Source organism: Heloderma suspectum, chromosome 4, assembly GCF_057233095.1.
Source record: "Heloderma suspectum isolate Gila_16-S chromosome 4, 16-S_ref, whole genome shotgun sequence".
Lineage (NCBI taxonomy): Eukaryota > Metazoa > Chordata > Lepidosauria > Squamata > Helodermatidae > Heloderma > Heloderma suspectum.
The window spans coordinates 163630653-163650009 of NC_139461.1; the positions used below are offsets into that span (position 1 = coordinate 163630653).

The 19357-nt window shown below is 44.5% G+C and overlaps 1 protein-coding gene and 1 long non-coding RNA gene across 2 annotated transcripts in view; one reads left to right on the forward strand and one right to left on the reverse strand.

Moving 5' to 3' along the window:
- ADCY10 (adenylate cyclase 10) overlaps nucleotides 1-19357 on the forward strand; it is a 170279-nt gene that overhangs the window by 56959 nt on the left and 93963 nt on the right. The gene's annotated exons all lie outside the window — the stretch shown is intronic.
- Nucleotides 627-7121, reverse strand: LOC146347656 (uncharacterized). Its single transcript, XR_014790351.1, has 3 exons — nucleotides 6743-7121; nucleotides 1142-2414; nucleotides 627-1026 (listed from the first exon to the last, which is right to left on the reverse strand). It is a non-coding gene; the product is annotated as an uncharacterized LOC146347656 (long non-coding RNA).

The window sequence follows — 19357 nt, forward strand, 5'->3', positions numbered from 1 at the left end:
CTCTATGGGGGGTGGGGAGTGGGTGGGGGTGGGCAGGAAACCTGTTATGGCAGTCCCATTTTGTCAGCATCGTAACATCTTCATTGTGGGAGGCTAAAGGAGACATAAGCCTGCACAACATTTCTGAAGGCTGTGGGGCTCAGCAGCAGAGGAGCCAGTCATGCACCAGGACCCAGGCAGCTGGTGATGGTGTAGGAAAATGCCAGAGGTGTCATGATCATCCAGGGAGGCAGGAAGGTCTAAGTGAGGAACCTAAGGCCTGTGGGCCAAATCCAGCCCTCCAGCATTCCCCAGATGGCCACATCGTCTTCCCTCAACCTCCAATCATTTGGTAGTTTCCAGGCTTTTGTACAGTTTCTCTCCTCCCCCATTCTAAAAAGTAGAAATGCCTCTCCTAAGGCTTAATGACTGACAGGAAGAGCTTGAAGCTACAGTGTCAGTGAGCATAATCTAGAGCAGAGCTTTCCAAACTTTTCATGTTGGTGACATACTTTTTAGACATGCATCATTTCGCGACACAGTAATTCAGTTTTTCTAGCAAACTGGAGGTTAAACTAACCCATTATAAGAGATACGGACACATACATAAATTGTAATAACAAAATGTATGGGGACACAACATATTTCATTAAAACCTTTAATTTATATTTTTAAAAATATATGATTTGTAAGATAACATTTGTTGTTCAGTCGTTAAGTCATGTCCGACTCTTCATGACCCCATGGACCATAGCACACCAGTCCTTCCTGTCCTACACTCTCTCTCGGAGCGTGCTCAAGTTCATATTCATTGCATCGGTGATGCTATCTAGCCATCTCATCCTCTACCGTCCCCTTCTCCTTTTGCCTTCAATCCTTCTCAGCATCAGGGTCTTTTCCAGGGAGTTTTCTCTTCACATTAGGTGGCCAAAATATTTGAGCTTCAGTTTCAGTATCTGTCCTTCCAATGAGCAGTCAGGGTTGATTTCCTTTAGGATTGACTGATTTGACCTCCTCACAGTCCAGGGGACTCGTAAGAGTCTTCTCCTGCACCACAGTTCGAAAGCAAAGATAACAACATACATCATTGTCATTTATGAGTAACAGTATGTAAATATGTGCAAGAATTTTTAAAAGTTGGATAACACCAATAACTACTTACCATTTTAATGGGATATATGAGGTTGATGGGATGAACACAGCTTTTCAATATTTGGTGGAATATTAGATGAAGACACTCAATTTCGTCATCAAGCATTTTTAAGCTTCCACGTTTCAGTGTCTTTAAGTTTGCCATCGTTGAAAAGGATACTTCACAAATGTATGTAGCAGAAAACAGCAGAAGAATTTTTAACATTCTTTTAGCTATGTTTGGATGCATTTTTGAAATGCGAATCCAAAAGCTGTCTTAGTCACCCTCTTCATACATCATTAACAGATTTCGATCATTTTTTATGTCAGCTAATTCTTCTTCAATAAGTGAAAAGTTTCTCATTGCAGTTGAAATAAATTGATTTCTGATCCAATCATAGTGTTGCACAAAATGCTAGTTTCGCCCCCTGGAGGCTAGTCCAATTTGCCCCAAAGAGGAGAGTCAACTTCAGGCTGGGTCCAACTCGATTTTATTGTTTGCAAACAGTTCGACAAAGGAGCTCACGCTCAAAGCAGAGTCGACCCTGGGCAACCTCCGCGCTACAGTTTTATCACTTAGCTTGCATTCCTCAGCCAGCGTGTTACTTTTGATTGGTTGCCAGCGGTTTGCTTAGCAACCTTATCTTAGGGTTACTGTCTGCTCATTCCAGGCATGCGCAGCTCTTACAGTACTATGTGCTGCTTAAGACACATACAATGGCTTTTAGGTTACATTTTTACTACAATTCCCCCCTCAAAAGGCTTTTCTCAAATTTATACTCTCTTTGGTCCAGCGGTGGACTACGCACTTAAAGGCGCAAACTATTATTGCTGTGGCATTGACGGTTTTCTCTAAACAGCAAGTGAGGCCTGGGACGCCTTTGTTCTAGCTACTAGAATGCTGACAACAAAAACACTTTTTTTTTTGAACTTTTGGAACTCAGTATTGTTCCGTTCATCAGGAACCCTTGAGACGAGAGCACCCTCTTTCTGTAGAGCTACTTGAGTCCTTTCAGGGGTTCATTATTCCAACGGTGACCTTCAGGTGGGTCAGCTTCCGGTGTGACCCTCTCTGGTGCAGGTGATGCCTTTATTCAGTGTGATGAATCCACTTCTTTTCTTTGGCGACTTTCATAGCAATGGGAGTGGTAAGTAGGATCTGAAACAGACCCTTCTGCTTCTTGGTAGGTGGTTCATCTTTCTAGGACTGGATTAGCACCCAATCGCTGGGATTGAGATTATGCACTGGAGCATCTAAAGGCCAGGATTGGTGCGGTGTCGCAAACCTGTGAAAACAAAACAGACTGCAAAGCAGTAACATAACCTTGAATCTTAAAACTTTTACTTTTAAATTCACATTTAAGCTATCAGCCATAGGTAATATTCGAGGTGGGCACTTATGGAACGTTTAAAAGGTGTCAATTTAATACTTCCCTTGGGGGCGCACCATACTCGAGTCAAGGTGATTGGCAAGGCCTGTGGCCTTTCAACTTAATCTTTCAACAAATTCTAATGAGCATTGTCTTTAAGGTGCGGTTCATCTTCTCAACTTGACTTGTAGATTGAGGTTTCCAAGGGGGGTGTAGCTTCTAGTTAGTTTGTTATGCCTGGGCCACTACTTGCGTCACTTGTCCAACAAAATGGGGCCCCTGATTTGATTCACTCTCTTTAGGTAACAAGAGCTTAGGGATTACTTTTTAACAGGATCTTGGCTACTGTCTGAGCGGTGCAGTCAATTGCTTTTATCATTACTAGCAGGTACCGATAGCCATGAGTCTGGGGCAACTCTGAAAAGTCAATTTGAAATCTCTGAAAAGGATAGTAAGCACATGGGCGACTTCTCATTTGAGCTGGGGGCTCAAACATCTTTGAATCATTTTTGAGGCACAAAGGGCAATCAGCCACTGTTCTCAGGTCTTGGTCTAACCTGAAGGAGGTGCTATTTGCCTCGGGCGCACCTAAAATTGGGGTGTTAAAGGGGGACGATCCCTTTATTAGCTAACCATAATTTTTGAACTTTTCAATGAGCGGCTTCAAGCCTGCACAGGTGGCTTTTTTCAGAGGATACTGCCTCACGCACACAGGGCTCTCCCTTTTTAAAGAAGATTTTAACTGGTGTCATGCATTTGCTTGGGCAGGGGTTCTGTCTGCCCACACACATGGATCAACATTCTCTAAAATCTCAGTCTCTTTGGCCTCTGACACAATCTTGATTGCTTGAAAGGCCATTTGATAATTTGAGCCCTGCATTGCTGGCAGCTGTACTACAATCTGATTATCACTGAAGAAGATTTTAGCTTGCAGTTTTGTTAACAAGTCCCGCTCCATGAGGGCAACCAGGTATGCAGATGAAACTACAAAGGCATGTTCCAGTATGTTATTTCCAGTCTTCGTGAGGAGGGGCTTACACAGGGATCATAGAAAATGTGGCTCCAGTATCTACTAGGGCTTTACAGTCCTCGCCACCAACCCTTACTTTTACCTTGGGATTCTCCCGAGCATTTGTTCGTAGGGTGGTGGCCCTTCAGCTAGACTCCCCCCCACTGGAGGACCCTGCCAGCATTTGGCAGCCTTCAGGGTGAGTCTCTTTTCTTTTTTCTTTCAGCTCTGGACAATCTTTCTTTTAATGTCTCTTCTCTCGGCAATACGCACATTTATTGAGCCTCGGTCGGCCCTTTCCTTTTCTGCCCCCCCCCCCCCCCTCTGGTCGCTTCTGTGCTCTCAAGCTGCTGTTTATATCTCCGCCCATGGTGGCTGCCAGCATTGCCTTTTCCTTTTTCCAGGAATGGCACTTTTTTATGTGCTCTCATGTGCACCATAGCTCTAAAAACTTCATGATCTGGGGTCTGATAAGGCTAAAGCAGGCGGTGATATTAAGGCTTGCTTCAATTTAAGAAAAGCCTTTTTTTATTTTAATTGTCCACTTCTAGTGGGTAATATTTTTGTTAAAGCTTCATACGGGGGCTTCACCCCTTTTTATGGCTACTATAGCCTCCCTCTTGTAACAGGCACACTTATCTTTTGGCTTGCCTGTTCTGCAAATCATGTTTTAAATTCTCTGTGCCATGCACCAGTTTTAACTCTTTGTTTTCTCTGCAAGTTAGGCTGTTTGCCATTGCTTCGACAGAGACTTGCTTGCTTAGATCTTACTAATTTCAACGACACAAATTTGGAATAAGCTTTCTTTCTTTTTTTTAAGCCTTTTTGTCTGCTACTTTCTTCTGCCTTCTTTTATACCTTTTTCATATCATTAAACTCTAACACCATGACTGGAAAACATTTGTTTTGTATAGTAGGGCATGGTGGAGCAGATCTAACCATTATACTGCTCCTCTGACTGCATGGTCAGGGCCCATCAAAATTAAGGGAAGGGCGTTCTCATATGTGGAAAGAGTTCCAAGCCACCATTTTTGCATCGGCAACTCCACACTGCATGAGTTTTGGCAGAGTGTCAGGTTTGCCTCTGAGCAAATGGAACGTCAGAACAGTTCAGATTTTGAGAAAGAGCTGGAACACATGGGGCAGGAACTTTCTTAGGCTTCAGAAACACAGCTGGGCTTAGAAGTATCACGGGAGAGTGGGGGACTCTCTCTCTCTCACCTCTTAAGTTAAGAGAATTTGCTGCCCCCTTTTTAAAGGGAAACTAACTTTCGTAGTTTCTCTTTGAACTTTTTGAAGGCTGTTTCCTTTGTAGTCTATGAATCTCTAGAAATTTGTGTCTGTATGCTTCATTAGGGTAAATGAAATCAAAGCCTTGGAAATCATAGAATCATAGAATAGTAGGGTTGGAAGGGGCTTACAAGGCCATCGAGTCCAACCCCTTGCTTACTGCAGGAATCCAAATCAGAGCATCCCTGACAGATGGCTGTCTAGCCTCGTCTTGAATGCCTCCAGGGTGGGAGAGCCCACCACCTCCCCAGGTAATTGGTTCCATTGTCGTATTGCTCTAACAGTTAGGACGTTTCTCCTGATGTTCAGCCGGAATCCAGCTTCCTGTCACTTGAGCCCATTATTCCGTGTCCTGCACTCTGGGATTATTGAGAAGAGATCCTGGCCTTCCTCTCTGGGACAACCTTTTAAGTACTTGAAGAGTGCTATCAGATCTCCTCTCAGTCTTCTCTTTTCAAGGCTAAATATACCCAGTTCTTTCAGTCAAATGCAGCTTTTTATCTGAGTGTTGAAATCACAAATCAAACTGTACACTGAGCTGATCACAAACAAACACACAATCTACAACAACGGGAGTTTAAGGCTATGACAAGCCTCACAGTACTTTTTACGGCAAGTCTTTAACTGGCCAAAGTTCCAGTCCATGTGCAGAGTGCCTCTAACAAAGAAGGCTTTGGGCCATAAAGAAGGGATGCGTTTTAACAAAAGCTCTGTGTCTCTTCATCAGTTCGAATGGGGAAGGTATAACCTTACACCTCTTCTAGATTCCTCCACAGATAAGAACAGAGCAGTGCTGCTCAGCTTTCCAGCTGTGATGCTTTTTTTTTTTTTTTTTTGCAAATCTCACTCTTTTGTCAGGTCGTCACAGACACCTTCCAGCCTCTCTGCTTGCTAAGGCTAAACCAGCCGCGGTGAAGGGGGGTTAGGCAAGTCCCCCTTGGCTCTGCTCTGAGCAGGCTGACAGAGATAAGCTTACACAGACCCTGATATTTTAAGAACTTGCTCTGTCTTTGTTTCTTGATTTTGCCACAGTCTTTAAGTCGTCAAACAAATCTCTTTCTTCAGAAGTTGCAACTTTTTCAACTGCTTTTGTTTCTTCTAACAAACTTGGATACGGTGGCAGACAAACTGTCTCTGGAGGGCCCCCTCCCTCCCCCCAACAACCTCTCCTCCCAACCTAACAGGCCGAATCAGACCGGGGGGAGCTCAGGGCACCTTGGGCAGGGTCTCCCAGTCTTCAAGCTCCTTCCGTGGGGCTTGAATCGGGGGGAACAGGGGCTTTGGGCTTCACCTCGGAGCATACCATCATGACTTTACAATATTGAACTTTATATTCAACCTTTTCTCACCTTCAGTGGATTTTGGTTGGCACTCATCCAAATGCTGATAACCTCACCTTCCCTGAGGCAAATTTATCTCTTACTACTTGATTCAGACACCACCCGGGGTCTCTTGCCCCTGTGGTCCTTTGCCAGTAACACATTTACACATTTACACTTCTGTAACTAAGGGAGATTCTTTCCGCACCAATTCAACCACCCATCAATATAGGCGAATTGATCCCATTGCCCATTATTCACCACATTTTTATATACAGCATTTACAAGATTTACACAAAAGGATCCTATGTCTGGCCAACTAATTCCAAATGCTGGCCAGTCCAATTGACAGTGTAACCAGCTTGCCTTTCGACATCTTAGTACACGGAGTCTGACAAACCTCAGACGCTTGACTTTGCTAAAGTTCTTTAGCATGCATCCCAAGGGAGTGGCAGAGCTTTCTAAACGGGAGCTACCCGCCTCCATTGTGCCTACCTCTGTTTGAAACCATACACGGAGCCTGACAAACCTCCGACACTTACACGGAGTCTGACAAACCTCAGACGTTTACACAGAGTCTGACAAACCTCAGACGCTCCGAAGGCAACTCAAACAGAAAGACAGAAGGGAAATCAAGTACTTACTCTGCCCAACACCCTAGTGCCGTCTCTTCAGACCCATTCAGCCTGGTTGACTCAATCAATGGAGTCCATGCCTTTAACCTCCTGGGTGTCCCGACCCCCGTTCTCTGGTGCCGTGGCAGACCTCAAAGGCGGTCCGGCGCGCCCCACAGGCACCTTCGCCGGTTCTGTCGTTTGACCCCAGGGTGGTCCAAGGGACTCCTGCCAGCTCGCCAGTTTGTTGCACAAAATGCTAGTTTCGCCCCCTGGAGGCTAGTCCAATTTGCCCCAAAGAGGAGAGTCAACTTCAGGCTGGGTCCAACTCGATTTTATTGTTTGCAAACAGTTCGACAAAGGAGCTCACGCTCAAAGCAGAGTCGACCCTGGGCAACCTCCGCGCTACAGTTTTATCACTTAGCTTGCATTCCTCAGCCAGCGTGTTACTTTTGATTGGTTGCCAGCGGTTTGCTTAGCAACCTTATCTTAGGGTTACTGTCTGCTCATTCCAGGCATGCGCAGCTCTTACAGTACTATGTGCTGCTTAAGACACATACAATGGCTTTTAGGTTACATTTTTACTACAATAGCCTTGGATTTCAACATTTTGGAAGTAATGATGAACTTTCTCTCCGAGCAATGTTAAATGGTCAACAATTAGCGAGCTGATATCACATTTTAGCTGGCACTCAGCAGTTTTGGAAAACATTTCAAATTCTTCTTTCACTTTTCTTTTCCAAATTGCTATTTTGTCTCTCATAGCACAAATTGTATCTACCGCTGTTAAGATATTTTCTCCTTTTCCTTGCATACTGGTGTTTATTTTATTCAAATGTTCAAATATGTCAGCAAGATATGCCAATTTTGTGCACCAAAGTTTGTTTTGAATTAGATCACAGAATTCATTTTGCTGATTTTCCTGAAAAGTTTAAGCATCATTTCCCTCAATTCGTATACACGACAAAGCACTCGACCTCTTGAGAGCCAAGGAACTTCTGTGTGTAGTAGAAGCTTTTTAAACCTTGCCCCCATTTCTTCACAAATATGAGCAAATAATCTTGGTTGAAGAGGTCCACTTTTAATGTAATTGACCATTTGAACCACTTTGTCGAAAACTTTCCTTAATTCATTTCCAATGGTTTGCACGACTAGTGCTTCGCGATGTAAAAAGCAATGAGTAATAATATTTTCATTCTCTTTCATTGCTAAAGCTATAAAACCTTTTGTTGAACCAACCATTGAGGGTGCGCCATCTGTGCTTATTATAATATTTTCATTCTCTTTCTTTGCTAAAGCTATAAAACCTTTTGTTGAACCAACCATTGAGGGTGTGCCATCTGTGCATATTCCTACACAATTTAACCAATGCAAATTATTTTCCTTCATGAAGCAATCTAAAGTTTTAAATATATCTTCACCTCTAGTTCTTAGTGGAAGTTCTAGACAACACAAGGATTGCTCAATAATTCTGTCGGTATGAATGAAACGTATAAAAACCAGTAATTGTGCTAACCCACTGACATCTGTTGCTTCGTCTAATTGCAATGTAAAGATCATATTATCGTCTTGAAAAATATCCTTCATTTGCTGCTTAATGTCATCAGACATGTCTTGAATACGTCTTCCAATCGTGTTATCTGCCAAAGGGATTTTATTAACTTCTATCTCATATTTGGGCCCAAACATTGTTTGAACAATAGCACAGCAAGATTCCTTTATGGTGGTTTCGGCAATAGCGTGTGGGTCCTTGTTTCTGGCAATTATCTGAGCAATCAAGTAACTTGCCTTTTGAGCTTTCTCTGCTGTCTTCATTCTCTTTGTGAATGATGCAGACTGCTTCTTTATAGATTTTGAAAGCTCAATAAAGCATTCTACTGGTTTTTCTGACAAATGACAGTCTTTTCAGGTAAAATGACACTTTAATTTATTTGGTACCATACTTTCATTTGCAAGTATATCCCCACAAACTAAACACTGGGGACAAGGATTGTTTTCATTACCAGAAAATGTGAACCCCAGTTTCATATAATCTTTATTGTATAAACGAGGCTTGGAAATTTTTCCTTTACACTTCTTACGTACTAATACAGACCGTTTAACAGTTGATTCTTGCGTAGTTTCCTCTATAGCGGCTACATTTTGTTAATCGCAAATGTCATCTTCACCAGCTTTCCTTTTCTTAATTAGAAACGTATCCATTTTATGGGTAATTCAACTGCAATGTAATGAATAAATCTATGCGGATTTATTTTTAGGTTTTAGCATTAACTAAATATGAAAATAACAGGACTGTTTTTAGCGCTTATCTTTCTCTGTTTTTTTCTTATGAAAATTCCACTCCCACAGTGATAAAGTGAAATGAAGATAGGAATCAGGACTAGGAGAAAATGTGAAAAATAAACAAAATTAACTAAAGTATTTACAATACATATTAGGACACATAGGTCCAGGTAGGAGCTCAGCTGCAAAAACACATGAAGTAGAGAAGCAAAAGTCCAACAAAAATGGTGTAAATATATATGTCTCACTACAAGGCTATATTGCTGCAAATATTTGCAATGCCTGTGTCCAGAGTCCAGTTCCAGCACTCTCCAGTGATATACTGCCAGTGGGTGGTCAATCCACGATTACAGCAGAGTAAAATAAAAATAAATGGCAGAAATCAAATCGTAAGTGCCACGTGGTGGGTGGCTTGCTGTTTGCCACATTGGGTTTGGGAGGGTGGCCTCCCTTCAGCCAGCAGCAGGTGGGTTGACTGGGTGACAGCCTGCAGCTGCGCTCACCCGGGTGATTGGGAGCACGCTGATTCCGAGGCTTCTGGCCTCCACGGAGCTCTGTTCCGATTGGCCAAGATGGCGGACAGCCCGCTCGGTGCAGTCCCAGTCCAGGACCTCCGGGGGACTCCTCCGCTCAGCACAGCCGAGAGTTGGGGGTGGTGTAACAACTAATCGCTCCGTTAAAGGAGTCTCCGATGAGAATTCCGAATTCTCCACACTCCTCGTGCAGCCGGTGTTACCACACTCCTCATCGTACCTTAGCTGCTTTAAAATTAGCTGCTTTAGGAAGTTCCTGGGGAGCGGCCAAGGGAAGCAAACGTGAGTAAGGGAGCTCCACAGTGCCCTTCCGCACAATTTTCTGCATTTCGAGTGACATGCCTACACACTGCAGCCGACACGCTAATGTGTCACAGCACACAGTTTGGAAAGATCTGACCTAGAGGCTCTCTTCACACCTGGCATTTTATCCCACTACAAACCAGTCCTTTTGATTCTGGATCCTTTCCAGGATTCAGACTGGCATCTCTCATAGCGCATCCCTCCGCTCTACACCTTTTAATGGCTGGGCAGAGCTGCATGGAAAAATCAGGACAACAGGGGGCTGCTGGCCCCATGCCTCCTCCCGTCCCCTCCCCTCCCCTGTTCATTGGTTCCTGTAACATGATTGATGGCTCCGCCTCCACTCCTCCACAGCTGGAGGGAAGTTGAAAGCCCTTCTAGTGACCGGAATAGTGGGCTATGGGAGCTGGTCCCCTGCCCCCCTCCTTCCTCTGACTTTGGGGCCAGGGAGAGAGAGTCTTCTTCGTGGCTTTACCCTGAGGTTGCTGGTGCTGCTAGTTCTTCTCTGCTAAATATGTCAGTGTGTGATGGAATTAAATGAGCTACATTGCTTGCAACACTGAGTTTGAAGGGTATACCAATTTCCGGGTTCCCAACTACAGAAGTAAGAAATTCACAAACAACTTGTATACAGTCAATGCACCAAGCCATCCCTAGCAGCCACCCCACCCCAGCGACCGCTTTACGGGGACACCTCATCATTAGACCTGGCTTGCTTCCTGCCCCCCCAATGCTGTTGTTGCTCTTCCCCCTTATTCTGGCTTCCCAACGACCCTGCAAGGTGGGCTAGGAGAAGAGATAGTGGCTGGCTAGGTGGGAGGGAGTACTATGGAAAACCACCTCAGCATTGCTGCCTTATTTAAAGCAACTCCACACCCAAAAAAGAACCCATTAAAAATGACAATTCCAAGCTCTGCATGCTGAAATTATTCAGGGGAGGAGAAAAGGCACTTTTAATACCTATTGAAATGCTAACTGTCAAGCCTTTCCCCTGCATGGTTGAGAAGGGAGACTCCCCCCCAAAGCCCATCAAACTGGTGAGCAAAAGGGAGAAGAAGCAGTCAGTGAAGTCCCTGGGAGGGGGTGGTTCCAAGTACATGCATTCAGGGGGATGAGAGACCTTAAGACTGCTACTCTAAGTAAACTTACAATGCATTCCTATGCATGCCTACACAGGAGCAGGCCACACAGATTTCAGTGGTACTTACTCCCAGGAAAGGAAAGCCTTACAGCCAATGAATTTACTCAGAAGTAAGCATTGTTGTGCTCAGAGGGATCTCAGAGAAGCATTTGGGATGGTTAACCACTTTACAGTTCAAGTGCCCATAGTGGAATGGGAGAGAGGCAGAAAGGGTCACTGGAAGCCTGGTCAGTGACCTCCCTCCCACCCCGCTGATTTGTTGTCATGACAATGTTATTCAACACCCCCTAGCACACGCCCACACAAAGCAGGACAAAGTGCTAAGGGGGAAATACACATGGGGAAAATGGCAATTTCGATTGCAAGCACAGAAAATGCTGGGTTCTCCCCATTCTCAGATAACACGGGGAGAGGGAGGGGAAGTTGTGAGACAGCAGCACATATGTGCATGGAATTTGGGGACCTGGAAGCCCGTATAGAGATGACTGAGTCTGCCACAGTTCAGACAGGTCTAGTGGCTTTTGTGCTAGCCACAGGTAAAATTTGCTTTTTCCAAGAAAATCTGTCAAAGTAAAGAGCTATAATTTTTTTGTACTTCCACATAAATGCATGGCATTTGGGGACCTAGCAGGCCCTATGGAGCTGACTGATCCTACCAAGTTTCAGACAGTTAGGTCCAGTGGCTTTTGTGCTAGCCATGATGCATAAAGTTTCCTTTTCTCAAAGTCTAAAACAAAAAGTAAAAACTGTCATGTCACCCAGGGGATTAGAGATCCTAATCAGAAGGTGTTTAAGGTGGCCATTAGGAGGACACTATCCCTAATCTCTGGTGTAGGGTTTTTTTGAGGTGCAAAAAACTTCTCTCCCCCTACTTTTCTTTTCTGCTCTTACATGCCCATTGTTGTGAGCTTGCCTGCAATGAAATTTTGAAGAGGGAGAAAGAAGGGAAGAAAGAGCTCCATGTGAAATACTGGTATTTCGCACAGCATCGGAGTTTACTGCCCTGAACTGGAACCTTTGGAATCTGCAGAAGTTTAGTAGTTCAGTACAGCAAAGGATCCAATCAGCCTCCACAAATTTCTTCTCCCCCTCCATTTTATTTTATCCTAAATAGCTGTAGGACTTAAATAATCCCAAAGGGAGGGTTAGGACTATGTGGCGTCATGATCGAGAAACTGCTGGGGCTTTTAAATAGGTTCTACAGTTTTTAAAAAAGCTAGAAAAAGCCCTCAGCCACCTCACCTCATAAAGTTCATTTAAGTACGTGCAATCCTTACAAACCCTCCACAGCCTCCTAAATTACTCTGAAGTACTACCTCTCTGAAAAGAGCCACTTGGTTTAGGGAATTCTCTCTACCCCCCCTCCCCTGCACACATTTCTAATCACCATTCTTCTTGTCTTCTTCCCTCCCTCCCCTATCCTGTTCTTTCTTCTTTATTCCACTCAGAGCATATCTTGGGGAATTCTTAAAGAGAATTCTCTTCAGTGGGCAAGAGAAGTTTTGAACTGTATTTGGCTTTTACACACAGACAAGAGGGTTGGTTTTTCTCCTTCTCCTCACACAAGTATTGGAGAAAAGTGGGTTCACATGGTTGCAGAGAAACAAAACTGGGGCAGTTTTGTTTGTCAGTTGCCATTATCCAGCAATAGGAAGGGCTGTAGCTCAGTGGTAGGTATGTGGAAGGTCCCAGGTTCAATCCCCAGCATCTCCAGGTAGGGCTAGGAAAGAATCCTGCCTGAAGCCCTGGAGAGCCGCTGCTGCCAGGCAGTGTTGACAATACTGCACTAGATGGACCCAGGGTCTGACTCAGTACAAGGCAGCTTCCTGTGTTCCTCTGAACAGAAAGCTTTAATAAAAATAGGAGTTTGGGGTTTGTTTTTTAAGTGGAGGGGAGATAAATATTGCTAATTTATGCAATCCTATTTATGCCTACTGAGAAGTCCTGTTATGTTTAATGAGGCTTACCCTCAGGAAAGTGTTTATAAGATTCCAGCACAAGTTACTTTTGCAGGGAGGTTTGCACCTTGATGTTCTGCATGATTACTCAGAAATAAGTCCTGAGTTGTGAGCATGGTACTGCAGGCTTAATACAGTGCCTACCCAATTCTGTCTAATGACTTGACTACCCTTTCAGTTCAGCCCTATGCATCAAACTGGTGAGCAAAAGGGAGAAGAAGCAGTCAGTGAAGTCCCTGGAAGGGGGTGGTTCCAAGTACATGCATTCAAATGGATGGGAGACCTTAAGACTGCTACTCTAAGTAAACTTACAATGCATTCCTATGCATGCCTACTCAGGAGCGGGCCACACAGATTTCAATGGCACTTACTCCCAGGAAAGGAAAGTCTTACAGCCAATGAGTTCACTCAGAAGTAAGCATTGCTGTGCTCAGAGGGATCTGAGAGAAGCATTTGGGATGGTTAACCACTTTACAGTTCAAGTGCCCATAGTGGAATGGGAGAGAGGCAGAAAGGGTCACTGGAACCCTGGTCAGTGACCTGCCCCCCCCCCCCCGCTGATTTGTTGTCATGACAATGTTATTCAACACCCCCTAGCACACACCTACACAAAGCAGGACAAAGTGCTAAGGGGGAAATACACATGGGGAAAATGGCAATTTCGATTGCAAGCACAGAAAATGCTGGGTTCTCCCCATTCTCAGATAACATGGGGAGAGGGAGGGGAAGTTGTGAGATAGCAGCAGGAGAGCAGCAGCATCATTTCAAGCTCCTGTGATGAAAGAAGAATGGTGTGAAGGTGGCAGGAAGACTGGGGGCCTGTGCAGTTGATGGAGCAATGAATTAAGGGTGGGGTGTTTCAGAGGGGATGGGCTTGTCAGATGTGGCAGTATGCCCTCCTGAACTCCCAGCCCCCGTGCAAAAAAGGCCTCACAATGCTGTCCTGAAACACTGGACCTACTGGTGTCCCTGTCCTCCTGGCAACAATACCACCACTCCCCCCCCCCATGTTAACTGTGCTAAACAACAACACACATGGAGCAAGTTTATCTAAACTAAGCAAAATTGCACAGTCAGGAATGACGGCCTGTTTTCTAACAGGAGATTAGGCCATGTTGTAGCAGCCATATCGGGGGTCAGACTAAGTGGTCTCATGTTCTTGCTGAGCTACCATAGTTTAGCAAGAACAGCAATGTGGAAACTTCCTTTCTTATCAGCAAGCTGAGGTTAAGTCAAATTGCATATCATGTTCCTGTTCTTTGCTTATTGCATACTGTGTTTCTGTTCCCTGCTTATCATGGCTACCCTATGACCCATTTCTTGTATTATAAACAATGGTGCTAGGAGAAGAAATGTTGAGGACTGCAACCCCACACGGGAGGGAAAGGAGGAGCCGTTTCCTATGTGTCACAATATCTATAAAAGCAATGTGTTGATGTGCCTCGGGGCTTCTGGCTCTTTGGAAATGATTCCAGCCTTAAGCCCGTGCGTTAAATAAAAAAATCTTTTTCCTTCACTCCGTGGTCTCTCTGACTCTGAATTCTGCAACATAAATGGTGCCGTGACTCGGATGTGGCAGACTCTGAGACAGAGAGGTGGCAGTTGCCTGCTCTTAATCGCCGCACCGGGAGGGAGAGCTCGGCGCACACTTCCCCTTCTTGGCGCCACTGACCTTTTTGTCGGGTGAACGGGAGAAAGCCTGCGCCGGGATCCCCCAAATGGCAGCGAGCAGCAAGAGAACCTTGGGAAGCGGAGGAAGGAACTTGAGCCCTGCCCATACTGCACCTGCAATTGAGTTGAAACCCACATTGAAAGCCTTCGGGAGAAAGGCAAGTATATGGAGTAAAAAGAGGGCCCCACCTTCAGGAGTAAGGCCACTGGGCAGAAAAAAAGGGGGCCCCGCCTTATGAAAAAGGTCAGTGTTAAAGAGGGCCCTGCCTTTAGGGAGAAAGGCCACTGGGCAGAAAAAAAGAGGGCCCCACCTTATGAAGAAGGTCAGTGTTGGTATACGTATACAAAAGAACCTACCCCTTGAGGGTAGAAGGGGGGCCTGATCACACCCCCGAGCAGGCACTAGTACTCAGCAAGGCACTGAGGAAGCTGCTTCGCTCCAGTGGAAACGTGGGAAAAGTGGGTGGCAGGGACATATAAATGAAGTGGTGAAAATTGATAATTGTGTGAGTGGCTACTGCGGTTTCTGTCGCATACTGTTGACCGTCCGGGTGCCCAGGCCAGTAGCGAAGTGCGTGGTGTGAAATTCCTTGTGTGTCGGCCAGTGAGACCCCTTACTCACTGACCAATCCCCTTTCCCTCCTTGTGTCTGTCTTTATCTTAGGAGGGAGGCTATGGGAGGTGGGGGAAGCAAGACTTGCACCCCCTTGAGATGTATGTTAAAAAAAAAAAAAAGGAAAAAGATTTTTTTTTTAAAAGGATTCAGAATAGAGAGAGGAAACAGCAAAAAAGCTCAAGGCCGAGCTGAGACAAAAACAAGAACAAGATCTGAGGCTGTTAATTAGAGAAATGTTGCAGGACAGCCTGGCTTTTAACGAAGCGTGAGAGCGTGGGAGTGTGAGGCCGAAGAAGTAGCTGTTAGCCTAGCGCGCCGAGAGGGGGGGCAAGAAAATTGCCCACAACGTTCTGAGTTGTGCAACATCATCACCTCACCTGGTTGGGATGAAATCCCTAAGAAATGGAAACTGAAAATGAAGACCCAGAAGATGAAGGCGCAAAATGGAGAATAAAAGTGAAGAATCAGCCCCCAGGGCACAGGCTAGACCCCTCTTCGAGTGAAAAGTGTGCCATAAGACTGTCCCAAGGCAGAATGAAGCGGAAAGACCACGATGAAGATCTCTGTCAAGGTAGCCGTGTTTAGCTTTGAACTGTCCTAGAATTTCATAGAGCCTGTAGACCATCAGCTATATGATTTCTGAAGAGCGTAACCATTAAGCTTTTGCCGTGGGATTCCCTGCAATGAAGAAATCTCACTGATGATAAATAAACTGTGTAAGTTGGGAGACCCAACCTGATTGAGAAGAAAAGAAGATATTGGAGTAACTGTCTTGAAAAACAGTGAAATCTGTGTAGCTGGCTGGCTGACGCTGTCAGTGATGTTACAACTTTAAATTAAGACTGTTTTCCTGTTTGAGACCCCAGCGAAGAAAGCTGACCCGAGTTGTTTGTTGCCCGTGCCAAAGCAAGAATTTGGCTGCCCTGCACCTCATCGTGTCCTGTTTTAAGCTTAGGATTTACAAATACAAACAGAGAAGCTTGCCTTTGAAGTCCTGCAAATCACCCCACCGCCTCCCCAAAGAAGATTAATGGCTGCCTGAAAAATGCAAGTATAAGGCGATGCCCCTCACCCCCCAGCGTCCTGAGTTTCGGCACTTTGCTTTCGTGTACCAGGTTAAAAGAAAAAAAAAAAGAGTAAGTTTTTAAAATGTCTGTGAGAACCTGACAGAAGTAGAATAAAATTTACAGAGGAGTTGCCCAGGTTGAAGCATGTAACTAGAGGGAGAAGAAGAGCCTATCCCAAATGTGCGTCATTGGGACTAGTGTAAGGCAGAAAGGTTTAAGTAAGTGAGTTTAACTTGAAAAAAGACAAATAAAGAGACAAGGCTGGTGCATAGAGAAGAAAGTTTTGTGTAAAAAGTTTAAAACATGATCTGCAATACAGGCAGATCAGCAAGAAAAAGAAAGCAAAAGAAAGAGAGAGAGATTTCTGTTCCCATACTAATAAATGAAAGTGTTATCAAGCACTTTGGGAAGCGAAGTGTTTACAGGAAGCTGTGCCTGAGAACCAAACACTTCTAGCCTATGCTGAAAATGCTTGCTAGTGTTGTGCTGCCTTATGAGTAACATGTATGGTATAAAACCCATTTAGCCCAATAGTTTGTGGTTCAGAGAAGCTGTCTGATCCAACCATTAGGTATGCCTGTGTGCTGTAAGTTACCCAATAAAGTCTCTTTGTAAGTAACCCCCCCCTGCTGGAATCCCAAAACACAAGCGGGGCTAGAGCGCCTCGCCCAGTATCAAACCCTGCTGTTAGAAGCCATGAAGGCAGGTATGAAGAAGTCAGTTAATATGACCAAAGTGTCTAAAGTGCTGCAAGGTGCCACCGAGGCCCCAGAGTGTACTTAGAGCGTCTTTTAGATGCCTATCGCCAATATACCCCCCTCGACCCAGAGGCCCAAGAAGACGTGGACGAAAAAATGAAAGAAGACCCAGCAGAAGCAGAGGCACAGTGTGCCCAGTGTGGACAAGATGGACATTGGTGGCATGAATGCCCAAATAAAATGAATCAAATACACAAAAGAGAAAACCAAAAGAGCCAGAAAGGGCGAGAGAGGAGAAAGCTTGAGAGGGGCCGTGACATTGACTGTGAGGAGCCGTGACATTGACTTCATGATTGACACTAGAGTGGCATCAAGAGCAAGCAAACGTTAGCCTTAAACAAGAAGTCCAAGCACTGAGCAAAGTTCTTCAAGCCCAGCGTCGCTTTGTCTTAAAAAATAAGCCCCCAAATTCCCATCACAGAAGTTCATCCTTTCCAACCAGGAAATGAAGTATGAGTTAAAGAGGGAAAAAATAACCCTTTAACTCCCAAGTAGAGAAGACCGAAAACTGTTATACTTTCCACCCCCACAGCTGTGAAAGTAGCTGGAGTTAAACCCTGGATACATTGGACACGAGTCAAGACAGCGAGAGGGGGGGAGTAGACTATAAACAAAAATCCTTTGAAAGGATTTCTTTCCTTTTCAAAAATCCTTTAAAAATCATTCTGAAAAAGCAGTAAGAAGACTCAGGCTAGACCTTACTGTGGGCACACCGGGAGACTGTCCACCCTGCGTACGGTCAGACCTGCAACTGGAGAATTGAAGAAGGGGACTAGACCCTACTGCAGCTAGCCAGGTGAATAGCTGCCCAGCGTACGGTCAGATCCCAAAGAAGATCAAACATGCGTGTTGTAGTGTTAGTAATGTTGCATTGTGTTTCCTTAATAAGGTGCAAAAAGGGGGGTCTGCCCCTAGAGAGGGAAATCTGTCCCAGTGATTCGCTGATAATTACTGGCTTCACCTGGCTAACATCACTAGAGTAAAACATTTTTGTTTACTAAAAGATATACCTGCAAACAGGCTTATTAGCTCTTGTCTAATACCTGTCTATAAACATCCTAGGAAAATTCAAAAAGATGCCATGTTACGCAATTATGGTATAAGCTTGACTTATTCCCAAAATGCTGATTGGGGCGTAGTTGCAAAAATCCTACCCCCTACAGAATTTACTTTACGCACCCCCATCGTTGCTGGAACAAATGCTACGTGTGCACGAATGCTTAATTGTCAAAATTTTTCCAGAAAATATAAAGCTATCCCTGGCCCCCCCTTCCACTGTAATGAAATTCAAAACGTATCTTTTAATAATGCCCACATACTTTTGCCTCATAGATGGTTTTGGACATGTGGTTCTTGCACTTGGTCATTCATTCCTGCCAACTTGTCTGATAACCACCCATGTGGCCTCAGCCGCCTAGTGCCAATTCTTCCCCCGTGGCCAGAGAAAATCTGTCGACGGCAGCCTAGAGCACTTCAACTAACTAAAAATTGTAATAGCCACCTACAGCTATATTCTAACTCAAAAAAATTGGCCTTAGCAATGTCACTGGTTAGGCTTCCAGGTCTAGCCTTGGCTGATGGTCTGGAAATCAACCGGTTAGCTTGCCGCTTGGCCAAAAGCATAAATACCACCTCACGAGCATTGTCATTATTAAATAAAAAGTTGCGTAATCTAAGAGGTGCAGTTCTAAAAAATAGAGCTGGTATATTACCTCTTCCTTTTTCATCATTTAGGTTGTGAAACACACCAAAAGCTCTGTTGTTTTAACTTAACTGATAATGGCAATGCTGTAAATAAACAGATCAACAAGCTGCACCATATAGTAGCTGACATCAAAATGAGACAACATAATTGGCTCTATTGGTTAACCCCTTGGCTTCCAGATCTTAGCTGGCTTAAAGCATTGTTCATCCTAATTCTACCAGTGTTGTTCATGGAGATACTGTTATGCCTTTGCATTCCTTGTCTTATGTACTGTTTAACCAATATGTTTTATGTATCGGCTAGTAAAACTGCTGCCCTGTACGCTCTAATAGCTCAACAAGATATTAAGTAAGAGGGTTGCTATAAGAGTCCTGTGTTATGCTTCGAAAACCAGAATGTCTATTTGCATAATGAAATGCTATAATTGTAATGAAATTATGCATTTAAGGGGGGAATGTAGCAGCCATATCGGGGGTCAGACTAAGTGGTCTCATGTTCTTGCTGAGCTACCGTAGTTTAGCAAGAACAGCAGTGTGGAAACTTCCTTACTTATCAGCAAGCTGAGGTTAAGTCAAATTGCATATCATGTTCCTGTTCTTTGCTTATTGCA